This window comes from Erinaceus europaeus, chromosome 10, assembly GCF_950295315.1.
Source record: "Erinaceus europaeus chromosome 10, mEriEur2.1, whole genome shotgun sequence".
NCBI lineage: Eukaryota > Metazoa > Chordata > Mammalia > Eulipotyphla > Erinaceidae > Erinaceus > Erinaceus europaeus.
In genome coordinates, this window is record NC_080171.1 from 121703423 (window position 1) to 121723021 (window position 19599).

At 46.0% G+C, this 19599-nt stretch overlaps 1 protein-coding gene across 2 annotated transcripts in view; it reads left to right on the forward strand.

Annotated features, from left to right (window-relative positions):
- The window catches only part of EPB41L3 (erythrocyte membrane protein band 4.1 like 3), a 252639-nt gene that overhangs the window by 75852 nt on the left and 157188 nt on the right, over nt 1-19599 (forward strand). Inside the window, exon 1 of one of the 2 annotated variants that reach the window (XM_060200720.1) lies at nt 16372-16397. The exons of the other annotated variant lie outside the window; for it this stretch is intronic. The gene's annotated coding sequence lies outside the window, so the exon portion shown is untranslated. Of the gene's footprint in view, nt 1-16371; nt 16398-19599 lie in introns of those variants that run through there. 2 annotated transcript variants of the gene reach the window in all.

A 19599-nucleotide genomic window follows, 5' to 3' on the forward strand; every position in this document is an offset into this window, starting at 1 on the left:
CTGGGGCTCGGTTCCTACACTATGAATCCACTGCTCCTGGAAGTTTTTTTTTTATTTTATTTATTTTCCCTTTTTGTTGCTCTAGTTTTTTTTGTTGTTGTTGTTGTAGTTATTATTCTTGTTGTTACTGATGTCGTCGTTAAGACAGGACAGAGAGAAATGGAGAGAGGAGGGGAAAACAGAGAGGGAGAAGAGAAAGACAGACACCTGCAGACCTGCTTCACCGCCTGTGAAGCGACTCCCCTGCAGGTGGGGAGCCGGGGGCTCAAACAGGGATCCTTACACGGGTCCTTGCACTTCACGCCACCTGCGCTTAACCCGATGCGCTACCGGTAGCCCAACTCCCCTGTCATATTTTCTCTTGTCCTGAGAAGATAAGTAAGTGCTCTTAAATCTGTCCTGCGAAGTGACCCAGTGGTATTTCGGAAGGATGACACTACCATTCTCTCCTTTCATCTCTCGAGTGTGAGGTGGGCAGTGCACTGGGCTGGCATCGGTGTGTTGGTTCAGAAAGACTTTTTAGGAGACTTGGGAAACGTTGCCCAAACCAGGTCTCTCAAAGGAGGCAGACAAGATGCGTTATCTCTGGCTCTGCACACAGTCCTATCTGTTCCTGTTCCTCCTGAATCTTCTGGTGTCTAACCGAATCTAGCACATTATTCACCTCCTATTCTTGCTTCTGATTCCTCTCTAGTCACTTTTTTTTTTCCAGAGTCTCATTAGTTACCGTGACTGGTTCTTTCTTCATGCTTATATGCACTGAGTGTGTTCCAGAGGGTAGGTCATGTCCTAGGTGGTTGGGGAACCTAGCATTTAGGAGGCTACCGCCCTGCCTCTGTGGGATTTACACCTAGAGTACCAAGAGGCAGGAAGGAATAGAGCGAGTGGGAGAGAGAGGGAGACCAGCACAACAGGGGAAACGTGTATACGTGTAGCCATGTGTTGTGAGGGGTGCCAGTCAAACTCATTACAGACACAGACTGGGATCAAGACATTAAGTGCTACGCTGAAAACTAATGCAGTGTGATACTTTGGTTATTTCCCAATTAAAGAGAAAGACAGAGCACTGGAAGGACACAGTGCCACAGGAGACCCGCCGTTTCTTAGTGCTGCCAAGTTCTCCCTCTTGAAAGGTTAACATATGAGACAAAGGTTGCAGAGGTCACATGCCCGGCATGTTTGAGGAAGTGCCAGGAGGCCAGAGAGAGCCAGGCGGGGAGTGTGGTTGCTCAGTGTGGTCAGAGAGGCGGGAGTAGGGCAGGTGATGCAGGGCCCACTGGTTCCAGTTCCCAGGCCTTGGGGGGACAGACGTGGGCCTGGTCTGGAGTATTGCTCTTGTGGCAGGGCATCTTCCGTGCGGATCATGGCTATAAAGACCATAGGGCGACAAATAAGAGAAGTAAGCTAAGGCGGCTGGTTTCAAGAACACAGATGGAGGACAGTGATGCTTGTACCAGTGGGTGGGTGTGGTGAGACATGATGGTCTGACTCTGGACCTGTTTTGAAGGTAGAGTTATTATAACTTGGTGATGAATTAGGGACTTCTCCTCTGGCCTTTTTCTCAAAGTCTTAATAGTAGTAGATATATAAGTGTGTGTGTGTGTGTGTGTGTGTGTGTGTGTGTGTGTCCCTGTTCATTTCCGGTACAGCTTTTCAAACTGAATATTTCTTTTTATTTCTTATTATTTTATTTTTTATTTCTTATTTTATTTTTATTTCTTCTTATTATTATTATTTTATTTCCACCAGGGTTATTGCTGGGGCTTGGTGCCTGCATGGCAACCTTTTCTTTTTGATAGAGGCAGAGAGACATTTAGAGGGAATAGGGAAACAGGGAAGGAGAGAGACATCTGCAGCATTGCTTCTTTGCTCATGAAGCTCCCCCCCACCCTGCCTACAGGTGGGGCCAGGAGGTTGAATCCAGGTCCTAGTGCCTCTAGGTAATGCGTGCCTCCGCCTGTCCCCTTAATATTTACTTTTCTCAAGACAAAATTCTAGCTGAACATGTGAAATTTTGTGAGGGAAAATTTAGCATTGTGGTTAAAAGTAAAGGCTTCAGGGAGTTGGGTGGTAGCGCAGCGGGTTAAGCTCATGTGATACCAAGCGCAAGGACCCGCGTAAGGATCCCAGTTCGAGCCCCCGGCTCCCCACCTGCAGGGGAGTCGTTTCACAGGCGGTGAAGCAGGTCTGCAGGTGTCTGTCTTTCTCTCCCCCTCTCTGTCTTCCCCTCCTCTCTCCATTTCTCTCTGTCCTATCCAACAATGACAACATCAATAACAACAACAATAAAATAACCAGGGCAACAAAGGGGAATAAATAAATGAATAAATATAAAAAAAGGTCAAGGCTCCAAAATAAATTTTTCTAGGGGCTGGGCCGTGACACACCCAGCTGAGCACACTTTGCCGTGAGAAGGGACCAGGGTTCAGGCCCCCAGTCCTCATCTGTAGAGGCCCCAGTCCTCATCTGTAGAGGCCGGCTTCGTGAGGAGTGGGACAGTGCTACAGGTCAGACTGTCTGTCTGTCTGTCTGTCTGCCCATCTTCCCTTCTTCTCTCAATTTCTCTCTGTCCTATCAGATTAAAAAAATAAAAAATAAAACTGCCTGGTTTCATAACTTCCCAAATGTGTGACCAGGGAAAAATGACTTAGGAGTTTTGTGAGTGCGGCTTTATCTTACCTAAAAGTGGAGATTCCTTCTGCATAGAACTGTGGGGGAGAAGGAGATTGTCTGCATATAAAGCACTTAATATACAACGTGGCACCTTTTGTAGGTGTTAAAGTCAGTAATTATTATCATTTTAAGTTAGCGTTTGCTTTAAGTTATTTTTACAGCTTGACTGAGGGGGAGAAGGAGAGAGGGAGAGGGAGAAAGGGAGAGGGAGAAGGAGAGAGGGAAAGAGAGAGAGGGAGAGAGAGAGAGAAGGAGAGAGAGGGAGAGGAAGAGGGAGAAGGAGAGAGGGAAAGAGGGAGAGGGAGAAGGAGAAAGGGAAAGAGAGAGGGAGAGAGAAAGAGAGGGAGAGGGAGAAGGAGAGAGGGAAAGAGAGAGGGAGAGGGAGAAGGAGAGAGAAAGGGAGAGGGAAAAGGAGAGAGGGAAAGAAAGAGGGAGAGGGAGAAGGAGAGAGAGAGAGACCTGCATGATTTTTCTATCTTAGAATTTCAGAGGACTTTTTCTGTCCTCATCATTCACGGCTCCTTTGCGTCATCCATGGTCAGTAGAACGCTTTGCCATTTCAGTACCTTGTTGTACTCCAAACGGACTGTTTTTGAAAGGAAAAAAATGTATTGAATATTGGAGATTTTATGAAATTCAACCAAAGGTGTTCATTGTATATTTAGAGGTCTCACAGGTGGAGTTCCGGGTTCAGACTGTCTTGACTCTGCTGTTGATCACATGTAAACCTTGACACAGGGCTGCACCTGCCTCTGTCTCATTCGCTCCTTCTGTAAAATAGAGGCTGTCACTGAACCTTTCTCACAAGTCCCTCGTGATGGTGGACCTGCAGCCTGTGAAGCATCTCCCTTGCAAAAACAGTGGTTCTGGGAGAGGCACTATGATCTAGCTTCCCAGTGTCTAAACATACCTGATGGGAGGGAAAATAGTAGTCGCAACCCATAAATTGTTGAGATTATGTTTATTTAGGCATGATTTTCTATAAGCCCCTCTCATTCTAAATGATTTCATGTTTCATCAAGTTGTTCATGCTAAAGCTTTCTATTCATGACAGACACACACACAGACAGACACACACACACAGACAGACAGACACACACAGACACACACACAGAGACACACACACACACACAGACACACACACACAGACACACACACAGAGACACACACACACAGACACACACACACAAACACACGCTTATGTGTACTTTCTCTGTATCACATAAGAACTTGGAATAAGAGAGTTGGGCGGTAGCGCAGTGGGTTAAGCACAGGTGACACAAAGCGTAAGGACCGGCATAAGGATCCCGGTTCGAGCCCCCGGTTCCCCACCTGCAGGGGAGTCACTTCACAGGCGGTGAAGCAGGTCTGCAGGTGTCTGTCTTTCTCTCTCCCTCTTTGTCTTCCCCTCCTCTCTCCATTTCTCTCCGTCTACCCAACAACAACAACAATCAAACAACAAGGGCAACAAAAGGGAATAAATAAATATTTTTTAAAAAACTTGGAATAAAACTGAATGCTCTTTTTTTCCCCCTCCCTCTGGGGAGTTTGAAGAGCTGTTGAAATTCTAGTCATGATATTCAATGTGCTATGAGATCTTTATACTTGCTGCTAAATATGCCAGCATTTTATTGGCATGTTCCAGCCTCTACTGTAATAGGTTTCCCCTAACAAGTGTAAGTATAAACACATCTGATGATGGGCTCCGCCAGGAAACTGAACATGTGTTCACAGACAGGCATCTTCAGAGAGAATAATTCATGGGTACATGCACTTTTTTTTTTTTTTGCCTCCAGGGTTATCACTGGGGCTCAGTGCCTGCACTATGAATCCACTGCTCCTGGAGGCCATTTTCCCCATTTTGTTGCCCTTGTTGTGATTGTTGTAGTTGTTATTGTTGTCATAGCTATTGTTGTTGGATAGGACAGAGAGAAATGGAGAGAGGAGGGGAAAACAAAGAGGGGGAGAGACAGATAGACACCTGCAGACCTGCTTCACTGCTTGTGAAGCGACTCCTCTGCAGGTGGGGAGCCGGGGGCTCGAACTGGGATCCTCACCCCAGTCTGTGCACTTCACACCACATGTGCTTAACCCACTGTGCTAACGTCCCGCTCCTGGTACATGGACATTTACTCCGGTGGCTCCTGCCGATCTCTTCAGGTGACCTGGACAACTAGAAATGGTCAGTTGCTGTTAATATCTATGGACTCCTTCTCTTCTGGAATTCATTCTGTTCAGTTGCGTTTCGTGGTCTAGCCTCTCTTTGCTCCTATTTCTCAACTCTGCCTCCATATAAAAATCATTTGGAGATTGTAGAAAAGATGCCAACGTGTGCTTCTCCCTCTCCAGAAGTTTTGACAGTTTCTGGTTTGAAGTTGATCTCAAGCATCAGCATTTTAAAATAATTGTAAAAATGTAACCATTTGTTATGAAATAGATCAAATGTGCATGAAACAGAACTGTACGATGGGCCTGAATGGACATACAGCTCAGCTGGGATTATGTCTCAGTTAATGTTGTTTTTATAAAGTTTTCCCAAGTGATTCTTTTATTGTCAACAAATAATTTTCTTTATTTTTTTATAGAGACAGGGAGAAGTTGAGAGGGAGGGGAGAGAGTGAGGAAAAGAGGGGGCAGTAGGCAGAGAGAGAGCGCGCGAGGGAGACGTCTGCAGCACTGCTTCACTATTCGTGAAGTTTTCCCCTGCAAGTGGGACTCAGAGGCTTGAACCTGGGTCCTTCACTCAGCCAGGTGTGCCACCACCAAGCTCCTCCCTGAAGTGATTCTTTGAAAGTATAGCCATACAGGACCAGCCTTCTATTCTAATAAAACAGATAATGGAAGAAATACTTCAGTAGATATTGATGTCTAGACAAACTGAAATGTGCCCAAGGGCACGCAGTGATGTAAATACGGTATCTAGAACGCTGCTTGTCGAGTCACAGTGTCGTCCATGAATATGTACGTAACAGAGGAAGTGTATGCTTGATTTTGTGGACTAGTTTGGAAATAGGAACTGGAACACCTGGAAAAAATTTTAAAAACTCAGATCAGGACTCCAAAGCATAATGGGTTTCCATATAGAATTTTTTTTATGATCCCCAATAAAGAAATTAAAAAAAGAAGAAGAGAAAAAGAAAAAAGAAAAGAAAGGAAAAGGGGGCTGGGTGGTGGCGCACCTGGTTGAGCACACATGTTACAGTGCACAAGGACCCAGGTTCAAACCCCCAGTCCCCACCTGCAGGGGGAAAGCTTCACAAGTGGTGAAGCAGGGCTGCAGGTGTCTCTCTGTCTCCCTACCTCCCCCTTCCTTTCAATTTCTGGCTGTCTCTATCCAAAAAATAAAGATTACAAAAAATTTTTTTTTAAAGAAAGAAAGAAAAAGAGAAATAGGAACAGAAGGGAAAACACAAAGCAGAACTTAGATTGGAATTAGTGTGTTGCACAAAAGTAAAAGACTCTGGGGTGGGGGTGGGGTGTTCAGGTCCTGGAACATGATGGCAGAGAAGGACCTAGAGGGGGTTGAATTGTTATGTGGAAAACTGAGAAATGTTTCCCATGTATAAATTACTGTATTTTACTGTCTACTATAAACCAGTGAAGGAAAAAAAAATACCTGGGAAAAAAAAGAATTATTTTATGAGAGGGTTTGATATTTCATTCATGAGAAAGAAAGTGAGACAGGAGAGAGGCCCAGAGCACTGCTCAGCTCTGGCAGAGGTGACCCTGGACACTGACCTGGGCACTCTGGGGTCCCCTTAGGCTGAGCCATTTCTACAACTCTCCGTGATATATGGGAATGGAACATGAGAAGGGGAAAATGGATATTGCCATCAGATGTATGGAGAAAAAAATAAATACTGGAGTGACCACATAGCATTCCCAACATTTAATGAAAAGATTTTCTAAGGCTATCCAAGAGCATCTAAATATCTGCATTAGTACGACTTCATGTCAGCGCTGAGGATCTGGTTCCTGAATGGCAAACACCTGAATTTTTTTCATCTCAGTTGGACGAGACTTTAAAATATGTTATCACTCAATTACTCACCTGAGAGAGGACATTCTTCTAGAACATTCTAGCTAGATGCCATCTGGTATCTCCTCAGATATTCACGTTGGAAAGCCCATTGCGCATCTGTAGCCTGGATCATATTGAAACAACAATCTTCTTTTATTGAACTGAATTTTCACTTTTCTTTTTTTTTAATTTTTTTAAATATTTATTTATTCCCTTTTGTTGCCCTTTTTTATTGTTGTAATTATTGCTGTTTTTGTTGTTGGATAGGACAGAGAGAAATGGAGAGAGGAGGGGAAGACAGAGGGGGAGAGAAAAATAGACACCTGCAGACCTGCTTCACTGCCTGTGAAGCGACTCCCCTGCAAGTGGGGAGCCGGGGGCTTGAACCGGGATTCTTCCACCAGTCCTTGTGCTTTGTGCCACGTGTGCTTAACCCGCTGTGCTACCACCTGACACCCAAATTTTCACTTTTCAATAGAGAGTATTTCTAAATTTCACTTTTCAATAGAGAGTGTTTCTAATTTTCGTAACAAAAGAGTGTATTTCTAATGCCCATCCTGTTGCCTTATATTATTTTTGTTATTTACATACAAATAGATGTAGACCATTTTAAATTTCTCATGACTTTAGGTCTTATCATCTAACAAGCCAAAACAGCCTTACAGTTTCCTAGGACAAGTAGGAGGCCTATGCCAGATTAACAGTAACACCTCATCATAGACCCCTGCCAAGTGTCAACCCGGCTTTGACCTAGCTCGTTATGATTGGGCCCTCCTCAATCACTATCGAACAGGCCATGGCCGGTGCGCCGCTATGTTCCATCACTGGGGAGCCAGAGACGACCCGAACTGCCCCTGTGGCTACAGACAGACTATGACCCACATAGTCAACGACTGCCACCTCTCCAGATTCAAAGGAGGTCTCGAAACTTTACATCAGGCTCAACCTGACGCTATTGACTGGCTACGGAAGAAGGGCAAACGCTAGAAGAAGAAGAAGAATCTAATGGCCTAAATGATGCTGTTTTCTTGAAGCAAGATTTCTCGTGTTTTAAAAAGTTGTAGACCCTGGTTAGTTACTTAATTTAATTTGTTCCACTAGTTAATCCAGGGGATGCCTGTTTGCCTATGGAATATCAAAAGGTATCAATAATTTAAAGTCTCTTATTTGCTGCATTGGGGATAATCTAACCTCAAATTTAACAAAAAAAAAAAACTACAAGCAATTAGTTCTGTATTTCCTATTTTAAAGAGACATCCCTTGGCAACTTTGTAAAGACATTTTGTTCACTAAGAAAGGAAGGTCAGAGTTGCAGTGCTGCTGCGATCTTCAGTAAATGGACATCTGATCCACTTATTGTTGGAACTGGGTACAGAACAATCTTTCATGGTTATTTATTACTATACTTACTGTTAATGGACTCTTGTTGCAAATTGCTGCATGCAGTGATGGAAGCCAAGTAGCCACTCTTGCAGAATGTGTCCCGGCTGCTATCGTGTAGCCTCTGTAGTTGAGCTCGCCTGTATCGCCCGCCGAGTGAGGCTGACTTACCGCTTCCCTCTGCGTGGGGTGCAGTGGAACATCTGTCTGAAGAGTGTACCGGTTCCATAAGCTGTGGGATTGTTGTTGTGAATGGGCAACACAGACCCGTGGTTCTCCAACTGAGAACCAATCTGTGATCTCAAATCATCCGGGGGAGTTTATTTTAAAGGTATCTGCCCTGGCCTGGCAAAATAGTTCACCTGGATAGTGAACTTGTTTTTGCCTTGCACACAATTCAGGTTCAGACCCCAGCACATTGGAAGAAACTTTGGTGCTGCCGTGTGTCTTTCCCTTCCCCTCTCTCTCCCTCTCCCCCCTCTCATTCCCATTCTTTTTGCTCCAGAGTTATCGCAGAGGCTTGGTGGCTACAAGAGCACTCTGGTGGCCATATTTTCCATTATATAGACAGAGAAAAATCGAGAGAGGAGGAGGAGAGAGAGAGACACCTGCAGGTGGGGAGCTGGGGTCTCGAACTGGGACCCTTGTGTAGGTTCTTGCTCTTCATATTATGTACACTTAATCTGGTGAGCCACCATCTGGCCTCTTCCCCTTTCTCTCTCTGTCTGAGAAAAGTTGGCCTTCATCAGTGAAGCCCCAGTGACATATATGTGTGTGTGTATTTTAGTTAAAAAAAAAAATCTTGCCCTTTGGACCTCACGCCAGAGGTTCTGACTGGCTTAGTCTGGGGCTGGACCCAAGAATCTGCACTCTTAGTGCTTCTGGGTGCACATGGTATGAATACTCTTATCACTTCTTAAGCAGCCTACATTGAAAAATTCTGGTGTCCTCATATTTATATCATCTGAAAATAAACCTACTTTGTAAGTCCAGACAAGCCCCAAGATGATAAGCATCTTGAACTAGAGAAAGTCAATAGCAAAGCCTTTTTAAAAAAAAAATGGCTTTGACCTACAAAAAATACCAGAGTTATTTCGAGGGGTACCAATACTCTAAATGGCGTTTCCATTGATTCCCAGAACATTCTGAAAGCTGTGGGCAAGAGGGGAGCCCACATTACTGAAGTATTTGTGTGCAGTGAGACATCGGAAAGGGGGAGATGGGGATGGAAAGTAGGAATGGAATCAAGAACGTTTTCCTCCAGCCTATTCATAGCTGTCCATGTCTGTTTCTGAAGTTCACTATAGAACATTTGCTTTATCCGGGGAGTATAAACCTAGAGATAGGAGAAGATAAGTTAATAAGGCAGCCTTCAGATTGTGTCATTAAGCGTCCTTTTCCCCCTCCATTAATTCCAGCTGATGGCTGTTAGCATGACATGTAAGAGCTGATTAGGGTTATTTACAACTTACAGGAGACTGAGAGGCTTGTTGGCATTTATTTTATATTTATTTTTTTGTGTGAGAGGGGAGTGATTAAAACGTTCAGTGTTTTGGCATAGCTCAGTAGTGGTCATCTGTGTAGCACAGAAATGTGCCCACTCAGTCTCTCAGAGGGCACCACACAGAAGCTGAATTTACTGACACCCCTTATTTCCTGATTTCTTTATATTTCACCACTGCATATTACATGCACAAAATGTCCCTAAGGGATTTATTTTTTTAACTTGTGAGGAAGAGAAAGAATTATTCATCGCTTATGCTTTGTAAAAAGATTAGAATAACCCTTAGTGTTCTGTTAGGAAATTTTTATTTAAAAGTGCAGAGACTCATTTCTAAAGTGTGCTATAAGTAAAGAAAGTAGGAAAAAATAGGAGTACAGTTGAGTACAATGAAACAGGCTCCAGCCCGCCACCCCCTTATAACTAATATTTTTCAAGAGTACAAAGAAATAAAAGGTAGATAGGGATTCTGATTTATACTGAATTTTAAATGATATCCTAGTATTTGTTTTGTTTTTTTAATATTCATGTATTCTCTTTTGTTACTTGTTTTATTGTTGTGGTTATTATTGTTGTTATTGATGTTGTTGTTGGATAGGACAGAGAGAAATGGAGAGAGGAGAGGAAGACAGAGATGGGGAGAGAAAGAGAGACACCTGCAGACCTGCTTCACCACCTGTGAATCGACTCCCCTGCAGGTGGAGAGCCGGGGGCTTGAACCTGCATTCTTATGCCAGTCCTTGTGCTTTGTGCCACATGTGCTTAACCTGCTGTGCTACCGCCCAACTCCCTGTTCTAGTATTTCTAAACTTGCTCATTTCATATGAACATATCTTAGTACATTTTGTACCATGTTGGCACCTACTAGTTTTTTCTATTTCATCTTGTGTCCACGCTCTGTATGTAAACATGCCCCTAACAGGAGCTACTTTGCCCCTAAGTGATGTGAAATCCGGGAGCCTTACTGCACACATCCCTCTGTTTCTCTTGTTTATGATCCTTGATAACACTGCGAATGAAAATTTGTGTCCTTTAGGACTGTGTATGGGATTCAGATGCCTATTGTTATTATTATTTTACTTATTTACTTAACTAATTTTTAAACTCTTTTTCTTAAAGATTTTATTTATTTATTAATGAGAAAGACAGAAGGAGAGAGAAAGAACCAGACATCACTCTGGCACATGTGCTGCCTAGGATTGAACTCAGGACCTCATGCCTGAGAGTCCAAAACGCTTATTACTGCGCCACCTCCTGGACCTCAATTTTTTTCAACTCTTAATTTTTTTTTTTTTATTATCTTCATTTATTGGATAGAGATAGACAGAACTCAAGAGGGAAAGGTGTGATAGAGAAGGGAGGAGACAGAAACACCTGCAACACTGCTTCACCAGTTGCAAAGCTTTCCTTTTGCAAGTGGGGACTGGGGGCTCAAACCTGGGCCCTTGCACATTGTAACATGTATGCTCAACCAGGTGTCCTGTTTATTTATTTTATTATTATTTTTAAGCACTGCTCAGCTCTGGTTTATGATGGTGTGGGGGATTGAACCTGAGACTATGAAGCCTCAGGTATGAAAGTTTCTTTGCATAACCGTTATGCTATCTGCCCCCACCCTATATTTTTTTTTGCCTCCAGGGTTATTGCTGGGGCTCAGTGCAGAAGAAGTGACTGCATCATGAATCCACTGCTCCTGGAGGCCATCCCCCCCCCCTTCTGTTGCCCTTGTTGTTGTAGCCTTGTTGTGGCTATTATTGTTGTTATTGATGCCGTTCATTGTTGGATAGGACAGAGAGAAATGGAGAGAGGAGGGGAAGTCAGAGAGGGGGAGAGAAAGATAAGACACTGGCAGGCCTGCTTCACCACTTGTGAAGTGACCCCCCCCTGCAGGTGGGGAGCCAGGGGCTCGAAACGGGATCCTTATGCTGGTCCTTGCACTTGGCGCCACATGCACTTAACCTGCTGTGCTATAGCCCGACCCCCCCCCCATTTTTTTATTTTACTTATTTATTGTCTCCAGGGTCATCGCTGGGCTCAGTGCCCGCCCCCACACTATGAGTCCATTGCTCCTGGGGGGCATTTTCCCCCCATTTTATTGGACAGGACTGAGAGAGAGAGAAATTGAAAGGGAGGAGACAGAGGGGGAGCAAAAGACAGACCCCTGAAGACCTGCTTCACCACTTGTGAAGCGACCCTACTGCAGGTGGGGAGCCGGGGGCTCGAACCAGGATCCTTGCGGGAGTCTACTGTGAGCACTTAGCCTACTGTGCCGCTGCCACCCAGCCTCCAGCATTATCTTTAGCATAAGATCAGCCTCAATTGGGTACTGCAAGTGTTGGCAACATTTTACTACAACAGTTCAAGTCGAAAAACATCAATAATTTAATAATATGTAGATACTTTAAGAATACAGTATTTTATGTAAGAGAAGTCTGAACTTGTCGAGGAGAGCAGATAAGTATTCCATCATAGGTAAAGTAGCGATTGTAAGACTTCCAATCTTCCTGTTTGAGGGTAAAGTTCCAGTGGGTTCACTGCAATCATTCACTGTCTGTCATTCCACTCGAGAGCCTGGTTCATGGAGCTGATGAGACCTCTCTGCCTCGGCTAACTGCTGACATTATCATGACTCTTGGTGCCAAAAAGCTTGGCTGGCTATTGAAGCTGACAGTTGGGTAGAGACTTCAGAGTTAAGTTCATAGCTCCCCACCTATAGTTAAATGTGCTTCTCACCTCAACCGTGGCTAGAATTATAGCTTGTTGGCCTTCAATGATGCATCTTATACAACGTAATTTTAGGAAGGCCAGAAATAAGGTTATCTTTATCATCTATGCCTAAGTACGGTTGCAAAGACCTGAAGAGGCCTTCTGAGACCTAAACTACAGTATGGAGTCTGAATTCATCTTTCATGAATGATTTAAGAATTTACCACGGGGACAGCATAAACTTAGAATCTGATGAACCGTGTCCTCGTGTCAAATCTGCAGTAACTCTTGAACTGTGTGAAAGGTAATGCTGTAACCGAGGAACTTTTCTTTTCTAAGATGATTTTAAGAAGCCCCATAAGAGGTTCCCAACTAACAAAAATAAAAAAAATCCCCTGGGGAGTCGGGGCGGTAGCGCAGTGGGTTAAGCGCACGTGGTGCAAAGCACAAGGATCGGCAAAAGGATCCCAGTTCGAGCCCCCGGCTCCCCACCTGCAGGGGAGTCGCTTCACAGGCGGTGAAGCAGGTCTGCAGGTGTCTGTCTTTCTTTCCCCCCTCTCTGTCTTCCCTTCCTCTCTCCATTTCTCTCTGTCCTATCCAACAACGACAACATCAATAATAACAGCAATAATAACTAAAACAACAATGCAAAACAACAAGGGCAACAAAAGGGAAAATAAATAAATTTTAAAAATCCCCTGGCAGCACAGGTTAACTTTATATTTGCTAGTGAGAAGCAAGCAGATTTGAAGTTAGTCTTCTATGAAAGAAAGCAAACCCTGACCCTCTCTTTTGTGACCTCCATTTTGTTCCCCTTGTGGAAGGGCTTGTTAATTTATTTCCCGATGAGAGCTAAGTAAAAGGTTTCTCATTGCTTTTGACTCAGGTATTAAGATGTAATGATGTCCTTTCATTTTGTAGAAACCCAGTGTTTTGACCACATGGAGCCATTCATTTTATTTCATACTCCAGGAAACTGAATCTTCAAAGGAGTGGTTTGGTTCACCATTGAATGTTCATTCATTTAGCAAAAATGTTTAGTGCCTGACTTGCCATGGACCCAGGGAGGCACTGTGGGGAGTCAAAGATGATGAAGACTCCTGTATGACTGTGGTAAAATAAAAAGACAGGAGTTTAGTACAGAGATGCAAGCAAGTTACTGGCATCCTAGGTACTGAGTTAATCACCGTAGTTACCAAGTCCTGGTTATGAGTTTTTGGTTAGCATTTCTTTTTTTCCTCATATGCACGCTAGGTAAAACAAGGATAACAGAAAACCTTGGTAAAGCACAGAGGGCTTTATAATAATTATTTCATAGATTGACTATGGTATAGTTTTGATACCAAATTTTGAATATGACAGTTATTTATCATTTTTAAAAAATAGCATCTAGTATTCTAACATTTTCTCCACCCAAAATAATCCTTCATACACCGATGCAGATTTTCTCCAAAGGAAAGATTAAGATCCCTGAGTCATGAAGAAAGAAGTTGTAACTAAAATGACTAGCAAAAGGGCATAATAAAATGAGTGAACATATAAAACCATCTCTGTCCCCACTGATAATGCTGACCCAGTGTTTCCTGTAAATGATACAATTTGCTCAAATCCACTTTTTTTTATTATTTAAGAAAGGAGACATTAACAAAACCATAGGATAAGAGGGGTACAGCTCCACACAATTCCCACAACCTGGTCTCCTTATCCCATCCCCTCCCCTGACAGCTTTCCCATTCTCTATCTCTCTGGGAGTATGGACCCAGGGTCATTGTAGGTTGCAGAAGGTGGAAGGTCTGGCTTCTGTAATTGCTTTCCCGCTGAACATGGGCGTTGACTGGTCGGTCCATACTCCCAGTCTGCCTCTCTCTTTCCCTAGTAGGGTGGGGCTCTGGGGAAGCAGAGCTCCAGGACACATTGGTGGGGTTGTCTGTCCAGGGAAGTCTGGCCGGCATCCTGATGGCATCTGGAACCTGGTGGCTGAAAAGAGAGTTAACATACAAAGCCAAACAGATTGTTGAGCAATCATGGACCTAAAGGCTGGAATAGTGCAGATGAAGTGTTGGGGGGGGACTCCCTGCAGACTTTTGTGTACTTCTGCTTTCAGGTATATATTTTGCCCTAGTTTATGGATACGTGTGAATATATGCTCTATCTCAGGTGACCTAGTCTATATCTAGGTTTGGAGACTTTATTGGGGAGTGGACCACCTGGAATGGAATTAGAGAATACTATGAAAGGAAAGGTCTCACCGGCGTAATGGAGCTTCATGAAGGGTTGTCATTCCACACCTGACGTCTCTGGACACAGTCTGAAGTGAAGCATGCTGGGGTGGCACTCGTTGCGTTGATTAGGTTGCGATCCGCAGATGCAATATTATTTGATTTGAATTGAGAGAAGCGTGCAGGATGCATGCTTTAGTGTATATACAAAAAAGGGGAACTGAATCCTTTCCCCCCTTCATAGATCTTATAAGCAGAACACAAAGTCATTTGTGTACATGCTGTGTGTATTTGTCTTTTAAGACTTATGTGACCTTGACAGGAAATTAATGTAGCTAATCCCCAAACATTTCATCCAGCTTTTGAATTGTCACCGTTTTCTGTCACCTGAAAGACAGTTCAGATTCTTGGTACCCCTGGCACTTGGGAACAGGCCACACGTCCTTCCCAGTAGCTACTTGGTGTTTGTCCATCCAACTACTCTTTGCAGTGTCAATATGTCATTTTTCTAAAATGACTTGTCACATTTTCCTTGTTCAGAATTCCCCAAAGCTACACATCTCCTATAGAATACAGCTCTATAAGTTCCATGGCAACACTAATTTCCAACCATCTCTCATGCAGCTGAAAAATATCCGCTTTTTATTATTGTTGTTGTTATTTTGCCTCCAGGGTTATTCCTGGGGCTCTGTGCCTGCACTACGAATCCACTACTCCTGGAGGCCATTCCCCCCACTCTTTTTTTTTTTTTTTTTGCCCTTATTGTTATTGTTGGATAGGACAGAGAGAAATTGAGAGACGAGGGGAAGACAGAAGGGGGAAAAAGACAGACACCTGCAGACCTGCTTCACCGCCTATGAAGCAACCCCCCTGCAGGTGGGGAGCCGGGGCTTGAACCGGGATCCTTACGCCGGCTGCTGAGCTTGGTGCCACCTGCGCTTAACCCGCTGCGCTACCACCCAAAATGTTCTCTTTCTATTGCCAGTTTTTCTGTTCCAGAAACCCAGCTCCAGTCTCCGGGTTTTCTGATGACTCACCCACACAGCATCACTATATTTCATAAATTCAGTATTTCTCTGGACACATACTTCCCCTCCTAAATGAGTCGGTGAGCTTCATGAGGGCTAACTTCGAGTATCTGGAAAAGGCCGTCAACATTTTAAGAGGGTATTCCTGGGCTACCTGGTTAGCGATTAGATGTTGTCAAACGACCAGCAATACTTGCACCTAAAAATCAGTGTGAGCCCCTCTCCTGTTTCAGTGGACCATTTTTATCAATAATATCAATTTTACCACATGTACCAGTTGATTTGGTGGAGGGGGGGATAGTGGTGAGGAGGGACAGCCCTAAGATGGGGGGGGAGGCTCTTCCCTCACATTCTGTTAAAAGTGCTCGAGCATCTATCTAGTCAGTGTAAGAAGCGGCCAGTTTGAATGGGGGGAATAAGACTTCAGTGCCTAAGCCAAGAGATCATCTCACCTGAAAGTCAGACTAGCTCCCACTGTGTTTCTTTCCTCTCTCTCTCCCTCTCTCTCTCTCTCTCTCTCTCTCTCTCTCTCTCTCTCATTCCAGGGCTGTCTGGGGTGGGAGGGAGTGTGGCCAGTCATCTTAGTCGCAAAGCAATAGCAGCTGTCTCCAGGCCTGGTCCCCAGAGCCCGAGCAGCAGGATGGAGACTGTCGGAGCGGAGCTGTTCTGAAGGGCTGCGGGCACCCCCTCCCCCGCCGCTGGCTCTCTCTGGGCGTGAGCCCCGCCGCAGCCCGCCGAGCCTCGATCTCCCGCACTGCCAGGGCCGGGGCGGGCCGGGGGCGGCGGCTTCCTGGGGCCGAGCCAGTGCGCGGAGACGCAGCTGCAGCCTGGTGCCACCGCGGCGCGCCGGGGCTCCCAGCCCCACGCAGGTAACTTTGCGGCCTGGCGGCGGGGAGGGCTCCCGCTCTGCTAGGTGCCGGGGGCCGGGAAGGGGGCGAGCGGGGCTGCGGGGGGACCGAGCACCGGAGACGAGCGCCCCCCGGCCCGCCAGGGACCCCGCAGGCCGGGCCGAGCCGGTGCGCCGCCCGCCGCGCCCTGTGCCGGGGGACGTGCCCTCTGCGCCCGGGGCGCGCCGCTGCCGCAGGGCCGGGGAGGGGGCACCGGGGCCTCCGCCTGGGGGGCCTCCGCCTGGGGGGCTCCTCCGGGGGCTCGGCCAGCCCCTAGCGGGACGGGAGACCCGGTGCCCGCGCCCCCTCGCTGGCGGTGCGCCCACATCTCCGGGCTGGGGCGCCATGTTTTAAGTTTCCCCCTTGGAGTGGGGGGAGAGGGGAGGCGGGCTGCACGGAAGAAGAGCCGGGAATGCAGAGGGGCGACCCGGCGGCCGGGTGGCCGGCGGGAGGGGCGGCGGGGTCCCCCAGCGCGCTGGCTACTGAGCATCCCGGCCCCCAGCCGGCCGGCCCGGAGCTTTTATGTAACTTGTCTCCTTGCCCGAAATGGGGCATCCCCCCTCCCCCCCCCCATCACCACCTCCAGGCGGCGGCAGGGGCTGCAGCCTAGCGGCTGGGGCGGCGGAGAGAGCACCCTAAGGAGGTTGCCCCCGGCCTGGGCACCTGCGTGGCCTCTCGTCCCTGCTTTGCACGCCCGGGGCGGGGGGCTGAGAGCAGCCCCCGGGGACGACGGGGCTTGGGGGGCGGCCCTGCGGCTGCAGCGGGGTGGGGACGCCCGGGCTCCGGGACCTTGCAGTCCGGGGCTCTCCCATTTCTGCCCGGGCCTTCGCAGATTTCTGCCGCGGGGAGCTCGTTTCTGCACCCCTCCCCTCTAATCTCCCTCTGTTCTCACTCTATTCTCACTCTATTCCTTTCCTCCTCTTCTCCGACTGCGTCCCCCTCCCCCCCAAGTTCATGGCTTCTGCAATGCGGTGGGTGTGGTTGGCGAGAGGCGGGTGTCACTGTGGCCCTTTGCAGGGGGAAGGAAGCAATCCGTTTTGTTTTTTTTTTTCCATACTTGGGGAATCCAAAGTTTTCTAGTGCTTTCTCCTCCAGTTGCAGCCCAGGGTTAAAGTTGAGGATAGATGGTGGCTGAACAAATAGAATGATAAAGAAGGCATGTGGTATCCATTCCATGTGGAGGCTGGGCTGAGAACATTCTGAGGGCCGGGCAGTCCAGCTAGCTGATGTGCTTCCATGAGGCGGCTCTCCCGCAGAAGCCTTGTGGGAACTGGGTCTGCAGACAGCCTCCTTTCTTCTTCCTTCTTCTTGACGCCCATGTTTGGTGCACTGAGGTGGTCTGCTGCGATAGAGTTTCTCTTGGTAAAATGAAATTTCCCAAAAGAGTCCTCACCTAAGGTGCTACAAACATTTTCACTTTACACTAGTTTTTATAGGCTGATGGTAACAAGAATGACAAAAAACCCCACTTATAACTAATTGGGAGCAATGGATATAGTTACCAGTTTTGGAAAAATGAAACAGAAAAATCCTATTAAGAAAAGGGAACACATCAAACTTGAGTGAACTCTGGGGGATAGGAAGTGATTTACATCTTGGCCCAGACATCTTTTTTTTTTTAACCTTGTTAATTTGGGTATGAAAATTTAAGAACTTTAGTTGGCATAACAAAGTTATAATGAGAGGTACGGCCTAAGTTCAAAGGTGTGACTCCTTTGATTGTTTAAGAAGGCACGGATGGAAATAGCTGAATACTAATCACTGTCAATTGCATTAAGACTTTCTGATGGTTTAGAAAAGTAAATCACAAATCACAAGGGAGTCGGGCTGTAGCGCAGCGGGTTAAGCGCAGGTGGCGCAATGCACAAGGACCAGCATAAGGATACCGGTTCGAACCCTGGCTCCCCACCTGCAGGGAAGTCGCTTCACAGGTGGTGAAGCAGGTCTGCAGGTGTCTATCTTTCTCTCCTCCTCTCTGTCTTCCCCTCTGTCCTATCCAACAACGACGACAACAACAATAATAACTACAACAATAAAACAACAAGGGCAACAAAAGGGAATAAATAAATAAAACAAATAAATAAATTAAAAAGCAAATCACAGTATCATAAATTACTGCACAAAGTTTAGCTAAAACACGAGACAGACTTTCATGCAAACCAGTGTGTTGTTTCGTGGATAGCTTATCTCTAGTGACAAAGGTGGCCACTTGATTTTAAACCCCTTTTGATGAAGAACTAAGAAGATATATTGGTTTGTTGGAGAAGTCATGAAGCATTTTTGCATAGAAAACCAGAAAGATACGTCATGATTTTCCTAACAGCCCAATAGGTGTAAGTTTCTGTGAAATATTTACATTTGGTTTAGAGGGCATGTCTTCCTCATGAATTTTATTTAGGTTAAAAGCAATTTTTGTCAACAGGTTCTTGGCTAGAGCTTCGGCTTTGACCAGTTTTGAACTGTGTTGAAATAGTTAAGGGAAAAATTGTTAAGCTTGGTCAGATGCTAGTTCATATATGCATTGGTCATAAGGAAAAGGTGGATTCAATGCGTTAAAGTCTCTGCCAGAGTAGTAACAGAGGCCACCCTTTGTGCACTTTGATATTGTCATCCTTTGTGAATCCTATCCAGATCTACTACTTGTTGGAAGGACAATAGGAACATGCAGTCCAGGGTATTTTCTTCCACGTTATAAAATAGTTATCTTTTTAAGCTAGTGCTTTTAAAGACATCTTTTTTTATACTTTATTTATTTTATTTGATAGGACAGAGAGACATTGAGAAGGAGGGGGAGGTAGAAAGGGGACACAGAGAGACCCCTGCAGCACTCCTGAAGCTTTCCCCCGGGAGGTGGGGACTGGGGGCTTGAACCTGGGTCCTTGTGCATAGCAATACATGCACTTAACCATGCATGCTACCATCTGGTCCCAGGCTAGTGCTTTAAAAAAGTACTTATTTGGGAGTCGGGCGGTAGTGCAGCGGGTTAAGCACATGTGGCGTAAAGCGCAAGGACCGGCGTAAGGACCCGGTTCGAGCCCCCGGCTCCCCACCTGCAGGGGCGTCGCTTCACAGGCAGTGAAGCAGGTCTGCAGGTGTCTGTCTTTCTCTCCCCCTCTCTGTCTTCCCCTCCTCTCTCCTTTTCTCTGTCCTATCCGACAATAATAACTACAACAATAAAACAAGG